Below are 13,524 nucleotides of genomic sequence, written 5' to 3'. Positions count from 1 at the left end.
GTCCTGGCACCCTGGTGCCTCCAGGCCTCATCCTGCACCCCTACGAAATTGGTTTGTGCCTGGGGCTTCCCCAGGGGAGGCTGGGGGGAGAAGAGCTCTGCACATCCAAGCCCGCAGACCACGGTAACCCAGCCCTCTGCTGATTAGACCACTCTGGTATTTTTCATCAGGAAATGTTGGAGGATCCTTTGGAAAATATAGGCCAAGGCCTCAAGCAGTGTAAATCAGCGTAACTCCCCTGAAATGAATCACCAGGGATCTGTCACGTGAAGTGCTCGGGATTACTATTGTATAAACAAACTGCAGAGGCTTGGGCAAGGCCCAAGGAGACGGGATTGCAGACAGCCCCAGCACCCTCCATCCCCAGCGTCCCTGCCTCCTCCCACAGCTAGCAGGTATTTCCCTGCATGGTTTGCTCAAAGTGCCCGCGCTGCTCAGCTCCCACCAAGGGCTTTGCTCCATTGCCCTGTGCCAAGACTTGCTTTTGCTTGGGAAGTAGAGCTCGTTTCATGCATTAGCAGCAAGTCAGAAGATATTTCAGTTGTCAACACGAATCAACAGACCACGTGCTCTGTACCCACCTCACCCTCTTCCTGTGATAATATTCACCCACAAACACCCCAGCTGCTACTCCCTGTAGCAGGCCTTTCTCCCCACCACTAAGATCTAGGGCCAAACATGAGGTGTTACGGGACCATCTTGGGGCTGCTCCCACCAAAGGCCCCTGGCAGACGGCTGGCAGAGGATCTGCACGCTGGGGGAGCAGATCAGGCTTCACCCCGCAGAGAAGGGGGAAACTGAACCAGCCCCTCTGACCTGAGGGGAAAATCCCTCCTAGCCCCAAATCTGGCTGAGGGTTTAGCTGAGCATGTGAGCAAGGCATATGAGGCAGGCACTTCTGTTATCAGCTTGGAGGAAAGCCACACTAGTGATCTCATGCAGGGGGAGGCTATTTTGCCAGAAGGAACAGAATTAGACCCGGATTGTTGTTTCCTCTCTGCTTCCCAAAACCCCTCTCCCTGATTAAAAACACGTTTGTAGTATCTTTTCCTTTAAGACTCTAAACTTTTTGGCTACATCTTCTCTTTTCCATGTCTGGTGAAGGCCAGAGCTACGAGTGCCAAAATGTTGAATGAAAGTTGTTGGGTTTTTTTGTTTTGTTTTGTTTTGTTTTCTGAGGAACTCTCTTGCTGTTATGGCTTATCCCAAAGCTACAAATAGTTGAACAGAGTTAAAGAGCTGGGAGAGAGGTGGTGACCGAGCCAGAGACACAGACCTGGGAAATTTTTTTGTTCCAGACCTGGCCCTGCTGCAGCGCCATCCGCCTCCTGGAGAATCCCCCTTCGGCCCTGGCCCCGCCAAGCACATGAGCTTCCTTAGGAAAGTCACAGGACTACGCCAGCGGAAAGCCAAGCACGTGCATCGCTGCACTGCCCAGCCGGGGGCCCAGGAGTCTTAAGTATAAATCAATGGGCCCACTCACGTGCTTAAAATAGGGGCATATGTTTAAACACCTTGTTGGATCAAGGACTTAACCCCTCTTTCTCACAGCTGAGCAAGCTTCTAAAAGGCTTCCAGCGTGCTTACCATTTTGTTTTATTATTTTATTTTTTTGCTGGCAGTATTTGAAGCATCAAGACTAACTTAAACCAGTGTATATAAAGCACAACACTAATCCAAATGCCACACGCCTAAGGGGATAAGTGGGATGAATGGATAATAACTGCATTTACTAACTCCATGGCTTTCTCCATTTTATTTCTTTTGTCAGGGGGACCTTAAAATCTTTTCTTTTAATCTAATCTCTTGGACATCCTTGCATGGGAACATCAGGAAAAAAACAAGATTCAAGTCCCAGTGCAATCATGTGTCCAAGCATTTTGTACCAGGTTTTGATCTGCTCATCCCAAAAATGAGCCTGATCCTATTTTCCCTGAAGGTCACAGTAAAATTCCTTACTGACATCAATGGGAGCGGGAACAGGCAGTCAGACTTGTAGTTAATAATGCAATTATTCCAACTCTCAGGATCCTTTCTTGCCTGAATGGCTTTCATACCTACCTGTCTTCTCTAATGACTCTGCCAAACCCCTGCTCCTGATGCTGGAGCTGGTGGCACTTCGCAGAGTATGGAAAGGAGCTGATGCCGGATCACAGCTTCCAGAGGTTGATGTGCCTAAAGTTAAAGATAGATTAGAGGTTGCAATCCATAAAACTCCCTCTCTATTGTCTTTCTCAGTCTTGTCCCCATGTGTTTCCACCCATCAAGTCATGGCTTAAAGCGTTACAAAGGACTTCTGCCACAGTAGACACCTGGAGCTGAAATGAGGAGATTAATTCTGTGCTTGTTCATTACCTGGAAACGTAAACGGCAACACCGGGATGTAAAACAGGCAAGTGAACACCTCCATTGGAGCTGCGGAGCCTTTTGGATGAAATTATTTCTCTTTGCAGATACCCTTGTGGCTTGCCGCTATTCCTTTTGTCCCTTTTCCATTTGCTTGATTTCTTCTCTTTATGCTGCATCTGTAACATTTTGTTCAGGGTTGCTGCGAGTGAACAACAATTTAGGATGATGAATTATGGATTGAAAGAGCAGGCTGGGCTATTCTGGAAATAGTGCTCAGTGCCTTCTGAAGGGACAAAGGAATTCCAAAATGACAGATTTTCAATTATTTGTATTGAAGAAGAGAGGGAAAGAAGGGAAGGGAAGTAAAAGAGGATTGGGAAGGCAGGCAGGAAGAAAGTGAATGAATGAACAAAAGAAAGATAATTTCTTCTGTTCACGGCACTGAGAAAGCTCTCCATTCTCTAAATAATTTTCCCTAGAAGACTTTCCAGGGAAAACATTGAAACCCATGTGAATTTTTAGTGGTGCTTACAAACGCAGTCCCCTGAACCTAATGGGAGTGACTCACGGGATCGAAAGCCGCCCGGTGCTTGTGGGGGTTGCAGATGGTTGTCCTCCTCCTCCTCCTCCGCCGCTGAAATCCCGATGCATAGGACTGTGAAATAACCCAGGAGGGCTCTGCTGGAAATTTGCAGTCCTGTGTTAAAAACCACAAACAAACATTTTCTCAAGTACTGCAAGCAATATCTGCATAAATACTCCCTCCCTTGGCTGGCAGATTATGGGGAAAACAATTGCAATTTTGTTGACTTAACTTCAGCATTTGAAAACTATTAATAATGAGGCATGGGGGAGGCTTCTGTTGGGGAACAGAAACTGCCATCTAATTCAACTGCAATTTAGTGAGCTATAGGCATTTTTGAGGGCTGCTGTGCAGAAATGTTAATCCTTGTCTGAAATGAAAGGACATCATCGGATAGGGGGGTGTTTTTTAAGTAGGTAATTTGTTGCTCATTTTAGCAAGCGCAGCAGTGTGGCTGATGAGGTACAGCACACAACCAGCACGCAAAAACCCTGCCCAAAGCCCGGTATTGCTCTCAGACTGTGGACAGGCAGTGGACAAGTGAATTTTGCCATCCTGATCCCCATCTGCAACTGATAGCTGCAGTGTTCAGACCAAGGTGTGCTTTGGGAGCCTGGGGCAAAAAACTGCTGTCTATGTACATGAGGGTGGTGCTGCAACAGCTGGCTTTTGGAGACGTGTCCACTTTCTTTTAGACTGCTTAATATCAATTTGTTTTGTTTAATAAATTAACAGTAATGTAGTCATTTCATGCTCCACTCTGCCTGTTTCTGTGACCCTGGTAATATAAGTGTCAGGAAGACACAGCCATGCATCTAACCAATTCCCCACTGTCTGCTCCTCCAGCTTTCCTCTAATCTCGGCTGAATAGTTTCATTACATGACATGTTAACGCACCAGCAGAGCTGGAAAGGCTGAGTGCTCCGCTAGGTGTACACAATGTAAAATCATTAGGGTTGCTTAAGAAGCTTCCCAAATGCTTTCTGTCAGCAGTGAGATCGCAGTTACAGAATTAACTGGAACAGACCACATCTCCCCCTCGCCGACCCACAGCTTGCCAATGAGGGGATACCGTTTCAGTGGAAAAAAGGTATCACCTGTCAGAAGAACAATAAGAACATGAATAGCATATGGAAACCATTTACTGGCTACCACAGTATGCTCTCAACGAGCACTCTGAAAATTCGAGTACTGCTCGGACCAAGCTGGGGTCAAGCAACCCGGTGCTGATGCTTGTGTCGCCCTTCCCCTGGAGACCCATGTGGATGAATAAATCTGTGAGGGGAGCAAGACTTTGAGACACTTGTGCTGGTGGGGCAAAGGCATCAGCCTCTGATGATGGACACATGGGATGGGGTAGGATGGTGTGGGGCACGCCGCCCCCCTGCCCTCCCCTCTGCCTGGGTATCATGGGTCTGTGTTGCTGGTGGATGCTACGATGCTGTAGGCAAGAGGAGAGCTCCCTTGGCCTGCCACTGTGGTCCATGCAGAGCAGGGAGGTCCTACAGAGTGCTTCATGGAGGTCCTGAGGGAGGCCCCTGCTTTGATTTATTCGCTCTGGTCATTATCCCTGCCTCTCCCTGCATGCCAACCACAGCCATCCCACTGGTTCTCCCTCCCCGAAGGGATGGCTAATGGAGCTGCTCTGGCCATGGGCATGCTAATCCTAGCCAGATGTTTCCCAGAGCAATTAAAATCCATGGACAGCTTGCTACTTCATACTGGGCCACACAGTCACCAGGCTGTTACTGTCACCTCAGCCCCGTCTCCACAGAGCAACCATAATCCTTCCCCAGGCCACCACACACATAAGCCAGTATAATGGATAGCTTCCTTTCCTGGCATTTTAACCTTTCCTTCTCCACTCCAGGCCTGGACCTTATGCACCACCCTTCTTCCTTTCCTATATCCCATCCCAAAGCTCCCCTTGGTTCCCTTTGCTACAGCATCCACCATCAAAGTCTTCCTCCAAGTGGCTCACAAGGTGGCGTTCACACAGAACAGCCACCGCTGTGGGTCTTTTCCCCTCTTATTACTCTGCATTGCTCTTATTTTGACCTTTGTGTATTATCTGGAGAGCTCCTGAGGCATCCCCACCTTGCACACTGTACTGACAGGTCGTATATAGACCAGACACAGGCCTCCAGGGCTATTCACCCAGCCCATGGCCTGCTCCCGGTGCCTTTTCCCTTCCCTTCCTTTCCAGAAAGAAGATGGGAACCAGGCCCACCAGGTCGTCCTGGTGATAGCCACCTCCTGGGGCACCCCAGCAATGGCAAGAGCATCGTGAACAGCACACTCAGCCCCATGGCTGAAGAGACCCAGCGAGCCATGAGGCCTGTCAAGCCTCATCGTATGCTAGGCCTGAGTGATATTTCCTTCCACTGAGGTCCTACAGACAGCTGGGGCTGGGGACTGGGCACCTTCCCCAGGCAGCACACAGTGCAAAACACTCATGCTTGTGTGATAAACTGGGGAGTGGTGAGGGGATTTATGGCCAGAGGCTGGGCAGGGGCTCGGTCAGGTAGAGGAGAAACAGTTCTGGCACCCAGCCCACCCTGACACCAGAGTAACAGCACCACCCACCCAGCTGGAAAGTTTGGGCTCGCTGCTTTGTATTTGTCTAGGCAAGAGCTTGCTAAGTGTTTTTACACTCTCTGCTTATTGTAAGGAGCCGTGTATGTCTCTGCTTCCCTTAGAGGTAGGGGAGGGGGGTTGAAAATATTCAGCTCTGGTTTGTTCCATGAGGGACAGGGGGGGCAGAAGGACGGTGCTTGAGGAAGGCTGCTCCTGAAATGCAGAGGAAAACCAATTGCCAATCCATAAAGCTGCTAACAGAGCAGCTGTGAAGGAGGACAGGCCTTAAACAACACAGGGCACCTCAGCTCAGGAAAACAGAAGCAGCAAAGCTGCAGGCACAGCAGCTGGCTGGGCTGCGGCTGGGTCCTGCCTAGGGGTGCGTGACAGGTGTTGAGTTCATTTTTCATCTGTTTCCATCCTTGTTCTCTGTGTCGTCGAAGTGGCCTGGAAGTGGAAAGCAGAGACAGAGGAAAGCCTGACCCTCTTGGTCAGCTCAGTCCCAGCCACCGCCAGGCACAGACACCCTGTGCATCCATGGGCATCCAAATCCTCTGCCTGGACACGCGGTCTGAGGGCATCTCATGGGGGTAAACACCTCCATGGAGCCATCACATAGCCATGTGGCGTCCCAGTCCTCTCCAGCAGCCCACACAGGTTAAGTGCAGTGCACGTGTAAAGTGACACAGGGCTGGGGCATTAGGCATTTAGCTGCCACTGGCAGCTAAACTTTCTTATTTCCTCACTAAAGCACCCTACAGGTTTTTGCTGATACACAAGTAATCATTTTAAAAGGCATTGAACTTCCTCAGCCCAGCTCAGGTACCACCTTCTAATCAACATGAGAAATTTCATCCTCTGTGTACAAAAAATTTTCGGCAACAGACTTGCCCGCCACATGCCCACAGAGATAATTAAATGTCAATGCCAGAAAATACGGAGCTAGAGGTTGGCAAAATTTCTCTAAGCCTTTTCATCCCCAGCTTTTGAGTTCATGGAGAAGGAAAATGGGAGTTTGGCAATGACTGGAGATACAAGGGAATCTGCGAGAACCATTTTTTCTGCGAGCGGAGAGGGAAGATTTCATTTATCTTTTTATCTGTCAAGGTACTGCACTAACTTATGCACAGCCACGAATCCTGCTCAGTGTATGATATTATACTACATGACTGCTGATGCTTCTTTTTTTTTTTTGTAAAATATGTTTTGGCTTATTGAGTTGCTCTACCAAATCACTCACTTCTCCGTTTTTCTGCCTCTTTTTTAATAAAGATCGCCTGACATATATTGTATAAAGGCTCTCCCCATCTCACACACCACAAACCAGCAGTGTAAATACAAATTTGAGGAAAGAGAGAAGAGAAACATAACTGGATATAAATGCCATCAGGCCTGTGTCACTAGCAATCAGTGGAAAGTGTAGGGTAAGTTAAAAAAAAAAAAACACACACAGTGGCTGGGAAATGGACTGTTTCGTGTGTGTACTTTGGGGCAGAGGCAGTTAATCGACAGAGGGAGAAAGTCACAGCAGAACCAAGCCTTTGGCTGCACACCAGCCACGTGCCTTCTCTCCCTGGCCAAAATCTTAGTCCAGAAGCGGCTTTGCACAGCCTCCTTGGAGAAGACAGCGAGTTGATATTTTTGGTCACTGCACAGGCTGCTGTCCACACATGCGTGGGGTTGTGTTGGCATAATCCTGCCCCTTATCTTTTGTTTTCCTTGTTTACTCTCCCTCCTCATCCTGATGTTCTTGATCTCTTGCTGGACTTCAGCACTTCCCTTGCCAATGATATTATTGGCTTCTCAATTGTTTTCCTCGTGTTTCCTGTTCCACATGCTTTTGACAGCCTCAGCCTGGTCTCCCACCACTTCCACCTTCAATTACTGCCACTGCTCTCAGCTTGTGGAGCACTTCCCACTGCTCTGTTTCCAGCACTGGGCAGCTGGGAATAACTTGCTTCTCCTCCCTCCTTTTCCTCTCTCTTTCCTGCACAGCCTCAGCTCTCCATCAGGGATGGAGATGTCTGCAGATGTCTGCTTATTCCACCAGGCTGTGAATAGCCTTTTCTGCTTTACATGTGGGAACTGAGGACATGGACGTTGCACGTTTTTGGTGTTCAGATATCACTAGGGACAGGGGTGAGCAAGGGAAATCAGTAATGATCTATTGTAAATCAGCTTGCAGGACTCCACCCTCCTCCTCCTCTATCTTGGCCTCTCCATCACTCTCAACACAGGCAACCACACACTTCTTGTCTTCCCTGCATGTGATTTTCCCACCCCTTCAACTGGGAGGTCTTCTTTGGCCTTTCTTCAGTTTTGGGGGCTTCAAGGCTCTGTCCTTGGTTCCTCCTCTTTCACCATCCCATTTGGTCTCTGGGTGGTTTCATTTGCAAGCAGAATTCAAATTCCTCATCATTACCAGATCTACCAGCTATTGCAGTTCAGTCTCATGGCCAGTCTTTCAGACATTTCTTTCTAGATGTCTGTTCAACCCCAACATGGCTAAAAAAAAAAATAATGTATCTTTATCCCTCTCTTCTGTCCTCCACTCTATCCAAACATCCTAACAAGTCCTTGTTTAGTTGCTGCAGATCATATCCGTGGTTCAGGTCATCCATGGGTGTACCCAAGAGAAGTCACCTCTGATATAACCAGCTTGGAGATTCACTTTGCATCATTTATTTTACAGGATGTGATGCAATCACCCAGTGAGAATCTTATCTGGTTCCTCATCTTCTCACATCTCCATTGGTGCAACATGCATTTCTGCAGCTTTGACTTCACTAGAGCAATCCTGTCCTCATTCTTTTGTAAGGCTACTACTCCAGGGATGCACTCCCCTACACCATAACCCCAAAGCTTCACTATTGCTTTGATGATTGTTATTCCTTTATCTCCTTCTGCTCTCCAGATGGGTTTCTCTCTCTCTCTCTCACACACACACATAGTAGAGTATTCAGGGCAAGGACTATCTTTTTGTTTTGTCCTTGCACAGCACCTAATATAGCAGGGCTCCAGTCCACAGAGAGTCTCAGAAAGCTGTCACTAATCAAAGTGACAAAATAAATACTCCAAAACTGCCACTAGGAGTAAGTAGCCTGCTCTAGCTTGTCTCTTCTGCACTCACACATCTGGTCAAAACTGGTGGATAATGCTGTTACCAGTGGGAGATTTCAAAATTACAGGACGTGGTACCAGTGGGAATACCAAGGTACCAAACACGTGTACCCAGGCACCATCTCTAGTATCTCTGTGCTTATCTGCATAATAAATTTACCCTGATAAGAAACCTGCCAGGTACCTCTCCAACTGTCACATCCAACAGGCTGCAGGCGGCTGGGCTCGTATTGTCACAAACATCTCTCTAAGGCAGTTGTCAGTAAGAAAACCTACCCCTATTTTGGCTGTAGAGCACACTTTTCCATGATAAATCTCTTCTCCCATCAGCACTCTTGCTGAATACTTCTAGAAGTGATGGAAAACCAGAGACGTGGTTTTACAAAATAGAGCAAAGTCATGTTCATTTCACTGAGCTTAAAATAGAGCTCTTTTCTAGCTCTTTTCTATTTTCTTTTTTTTTTTCCTGCAAATATTTTTTATTGAATTTTACCATAATATTTTTCTTTAACCCACCCCTTCTTCACACTAAATTATACATTTTTAAGGTTTTTGCTGAGTTGCGACATGATGCAGGGAAAAACAAATAAACAAACAAATAACCTTTAATCTGAGCAACTTCCAGAAATCAGAAAATGCTTCATCTGTCTTTCTCACAGACAAGCAGCTCTGTGTCAGGTCCTGTTGCCTCTTCCTCATTCTGCTGGTGGCTTGAATGGAAGGCAGCAGCCCTCTGTGCTCCTCAAGCCCCCTTAAACACGAGTGCCATAGGTGTATCCGGAATTATGAGCAAGAGAGTCACTCGAATCAGATGCGAGCAATGCTGCCAATGACATTGTCCAGGGCTCAACATGCAGTGATTTAGGATAGATGAACTATACCAGGCTCTGTTCTTTTGGGGGAAGAGATGGGGGAAAAGGGAGAAGGAAGAAGAAAGGTATCTTCTGACATCAGTAAATATTTGAAGTAAATGTAAGAATAATTTTGCAATCTCCCAGCATATTAAACCAATGTTGGATGTGGTTTGTTTGACTTTCATCTGCCAAACCCAACAAATTCTATCGGGGTGGAATTTGGCCATACTGAAGGTATTCCAGTAAAGAAGCCATGGTGTAACTGTGGGTAGAGAACAAAGCAGTGCAGTGATCCCGGGAGCATATGAGCAGAAACGTAAGTAACTGTAGGACACGAAGAGCAAATGGGGAAAAAAGAAACCAAGAAGAAAGCCACATAAATATTTAAAAACAGGAAATGCCATCAATATACTGGAGGAATGGAAACTGCAGAAAAATAATGGGTCAATAAATAGAGCTCTTGGAAGAAAAAAGTGACAGCGGCACTAAATGTTTTCTTTGCCTTTGAATTTGTTAAGAAAACGTATTAACAATAAGCCTGCAGAGGATGTGTGGGTACTAATGAGCACAAACGGGAGGTTACAGAGATTAATGAAAATGCAAAAGAGCCTCTTGTGTAGGATACAGATAAAAAATGCCAGACAAGTATGAGTTAACCTACAGTTAATATTGGAGATTAGGGACCAAAGAGTTGGACCACAAACTGTACATTCTGAGAGAATTATTTATTAATCATGAGTCAGGAGAGTTTTTTGAAAGGCAAATCATATCAGACAGATGTGGGTTTCTCCACAAAATAACTGGCTTTAGGAAAGGCGAGGTAAAAATTCAGCCAGATTCTTCTGTCAAATAAACTCAAAACCACGTGGATGGCATGGCCAGGGGCTACCTTGAAAAGCCTGGCCTGTCAAGTCTCGGTTCACATTAATGTCAGAGTTCAGTACTAGCAGCCCTGATTTTCTCAGGGGTAGCAAAGAATGACTGGAAAAGCACCAGAAGCTTACTATAGATGAATTGAAAAAATAAAAGCTTGATAAATTGTTTGGTAAGACACAGAATTTAATTTCAGAGTTAAGTGCCAGATAATTTTTAAGAAACCTGAAAAGACTGTAGGTAGGTGGATGCTGGAGTGAAATATGATTTTCTTTGCAAGAATTGGTAAGCTGCGGTCCTGTCTCCAGCTGTTAGGAAACAACTACTTTTGGAGCCATTTTAATACCGGTTTTGACATAAGAATAATGTGTAAAATGCATTTGGAAATGATACTAAAATAGAGTGGCAAAGAGCGCTGTACACCTTGATTAGTACAGTACCCTGAGCAACAATAAAAGGCTCCAAGTTAAAAATGAATAGCCCTAATACCAATCTCGATTTTACCATCATAAATTACAAGCATTTCTAATGAAAGCAAAAAAAAAAGAAATGTTGATATTAAAAATGCATGTATCTTTATATGAGGCCTGGTTTAGTATGATTATATAATTAGAGAAAATAGTATCCCCTCAAGGGTATAAAAAGGAAAACTACAACCTTAATTATGGCATTTTTAATTCCTTTTTGCAAATTAAATAATTATCTTCTAGTAAGTTTTGTTTTAAGGGAAGGTAATGACAGAAGCTAATGAGTTGCAGATGAGCACAAATATACAAAGTGGGGCTTGGAAAAAAAAAGCAAGAAAGGACAAGACAAACCGAAACCATCTCCACGATATTGTATGTTTAAGCAAGAATTTCTAATTGAGGTCATTTCGCTCACGAGAATTAGAACACAAGCCGAGGGGCAGGCAGAATATGCATCTAAATAATTTAAGGAGGATTATTTTACAGAGAGAGCAATCAGTAGGTGACACAGATATTCAGCAGAAATTGAGAGGTCAGACAATGCCGACGTGAGCAAAATCCTGCCCTCCACATGGAGCTCTAACGGATGCGTGCTTGAGGTTAGCCGAGAGCCCAGAGCATTGCGGGGAGCAAAGAATTTGTCAACCACCACATTTTTCTTACGGGCCGGCTGTGCAGGGCCATTTGTTTTGTATCGATTCCTGAGAGTGCCTTGCCCTCCTTTGGCACACTCTTCCACGTTTATAGCCCGTGTAAACTGGATATAGTCATAAGCTTTGTAAATGTTATTATATGAATTATATTGTTTATAAAAGAGGAAGAGAGATTCCAAATTCACATTTTTCAACATGTTTGGTGAAAGAGAAATGCCAGATCTGACATCGAACTCTTCCCAGCAGGAGGAAAATATGGCCTTTTTCAAAGAGCAAAAAACTGTAATTACATAGACTTCCCCTTCCACCACAAGTGCAAGCGCTCTGCCCAGAAGAGCTCGCTAACCTGTATTTCTTCCTAGCTGTCTGAGGTCACCTCTGAGCAATCACTGTGGAATCTTGCAGGGCTTACCTGAAAAAATAAAAATCAAATCAGTTTGGATTAAGTCACCTCATGGTTGGAGAAAGAAGGTCTCAGTTCCCGGTTTACACATTCATGAAGAGATATGAAAAGCTAATACCTGTCGACAGTCAGGAAAAAAAAAAAGGATTTATGAAAATTCATAATGAAACTCAGGACTTGTTGACTTTTCAGCTTTCATCTGGAGTCCCCCAGCCACTTCAAACGTGCCGCACATCACGCTATCCCCATCCCGCAGCACGGAAACCCGGGCTGAGGAGGATTTCCCAGGGACCACCTGCCGTCCCAGCAGGAGAGCTCGAAACCAGGGCTGAGTGCCCTTCCCTCAGGTCCCGGCTTTGGTCCCCAGACAACGCTGCCTCCTGTTATCATCACCCGGGGATGCATGCAACCCACACAGGTGCAAACACTGAAAAGAAGGGGCTCCTCGCTCAAAGAACGGCCCATTGAGCCCGACCAACGCCGCATTGAGACTTCACCCTTCTTGGCCTCCACCCAGCGCCTGCTTCCACGGAGCCAGGAGCCCGGATCAATATTGCCCATAACTTCTCAGCTTGGCAAACGCGCCCACAACAAACGAGCACTTTGTGTGCTTCTGCAGAAAGAAACAATCCCGCACCGCTGACGATCATTTCTTGTGCCTTTCGTTCTTGTACTTAATTGAATTCTGGCTTTGTCCCGCAGTGCTGTTAGAGAAATAACTGAGACAGAAGTGTTGTCTAGCAGTCCAAGCAGGGAAACAAACCAATTAATAAATGTAATCCCAATTCTAATATTACTTTCTTGGTCAGATCTTAATCCAGCTCCTACTGAAGTCAAAGTGCCTTCTAGATGGTAAGGAATTAGCCTGAACAATAAATCTCCCTGCCTACCATCAGTTTGCAACCAGCCACGTTTCATACTTTTATCTGAAATAAATTATAAAAGTCATCACCATCTTTAGCAGCCTAAAAATAAGGGAGAACAAAGCAGGGAGGAAGGGCCCGGCTCAGGGAGTGGTTTGTGCCTGTACTGCGGTTTGGGCCATGGCCTGCTCCTAAGAAGTCTGACACAGAGCACAAGAAGAGCAGTCAAGGTCCCAAAACTAAAAAAGGTAAAACTTGCTGTTCTGGTTTACCTCCTGTATAAAACACCTTGATCTGCTCTCTTGGATAAAAGGTTTAGAGGGACAACGCTTTCCCCCATTGTAGCTCTCTTCTGAAGCCTTTAACACTGCTGGAACCGGGCATGTGAGGAGCAGAACTGGGTGCTGACACCAGAAATGAACATTTCCCTGTGGCCAAGGATCACTGCAGCTGTTTTTGCTGCAGAACAGCAAGCGGAGGCTTGCTTTTATCTGACTTTGCACCCTGGTTGTCCAGTCCTTCAGGGTTGTAGATACCCGAGGCCGTGTCCCCTTTCTGTGAGGGCGGCCTACTCGCCTCCTCCTGAGGCACATCACTTCACTTCTGGCTGCACTGAAATATTTGCAGGCTCCTGTTTTTAGAAATATTTCAGTTCAGTGGCATGTCTTCTTCTTTACCCTCACTCCCCAGCCTCCAGCAATATTTGCAGGTCTTCTTCTAGGTCATTTCTGTAGCAACGGGTTGAAGAGAACAGGTCAAGAAAGCCCGCAGTTGCCTACAGA

General features: G+C 46.1%; 1 long non-coding RNA gene across 1 annotated transcript; it reads right to left on the bottom strand.

Moving 5' to 3' along the window:
* Nucleotides 1–1,562: 1,562 nt before the first annotated feature.
* On the bottom strand, nucleotides 1,563–11,891 carry LOC119716297 (uncharacterized). The gene is made up of 4 exons (XR_005264105.2): nucleotides 11,823–11,891; nucleotides 2,918–3,046; nucleotides 2,356–2,548; nucleotides 1,563–2,175 (listed from the first exon to the last, which is right to left on the bottom strand). It is a non-coding gene; the product is annotated as an uncharacterized lncRNA (long non-coding RNA).
* Nucleotides 11,892–13,524: the final 1,633 nt, after the last annotated feature.

Source organism: Anas platyrhynchos, chromosome 3, assembly GCF_047663525.1.
Source record: "Anas platyrhynchos isolate ZD024472 breed Pekin duck chromosome 3, IASCAAS_PekinDuck_T2T, whole genome shotgun sequence".
Lineage (NCBI taxonomy): Eukaryota > Metazoa > Chordata > Aves > Anseriformes > Anatidae > Anas > Anas platyrhynchos.
The sequence above is the reverse complement of the archived record's forward strand: the minus strand, read 5'-3'. Positions and strand labels throughout refer to the sequence as shown.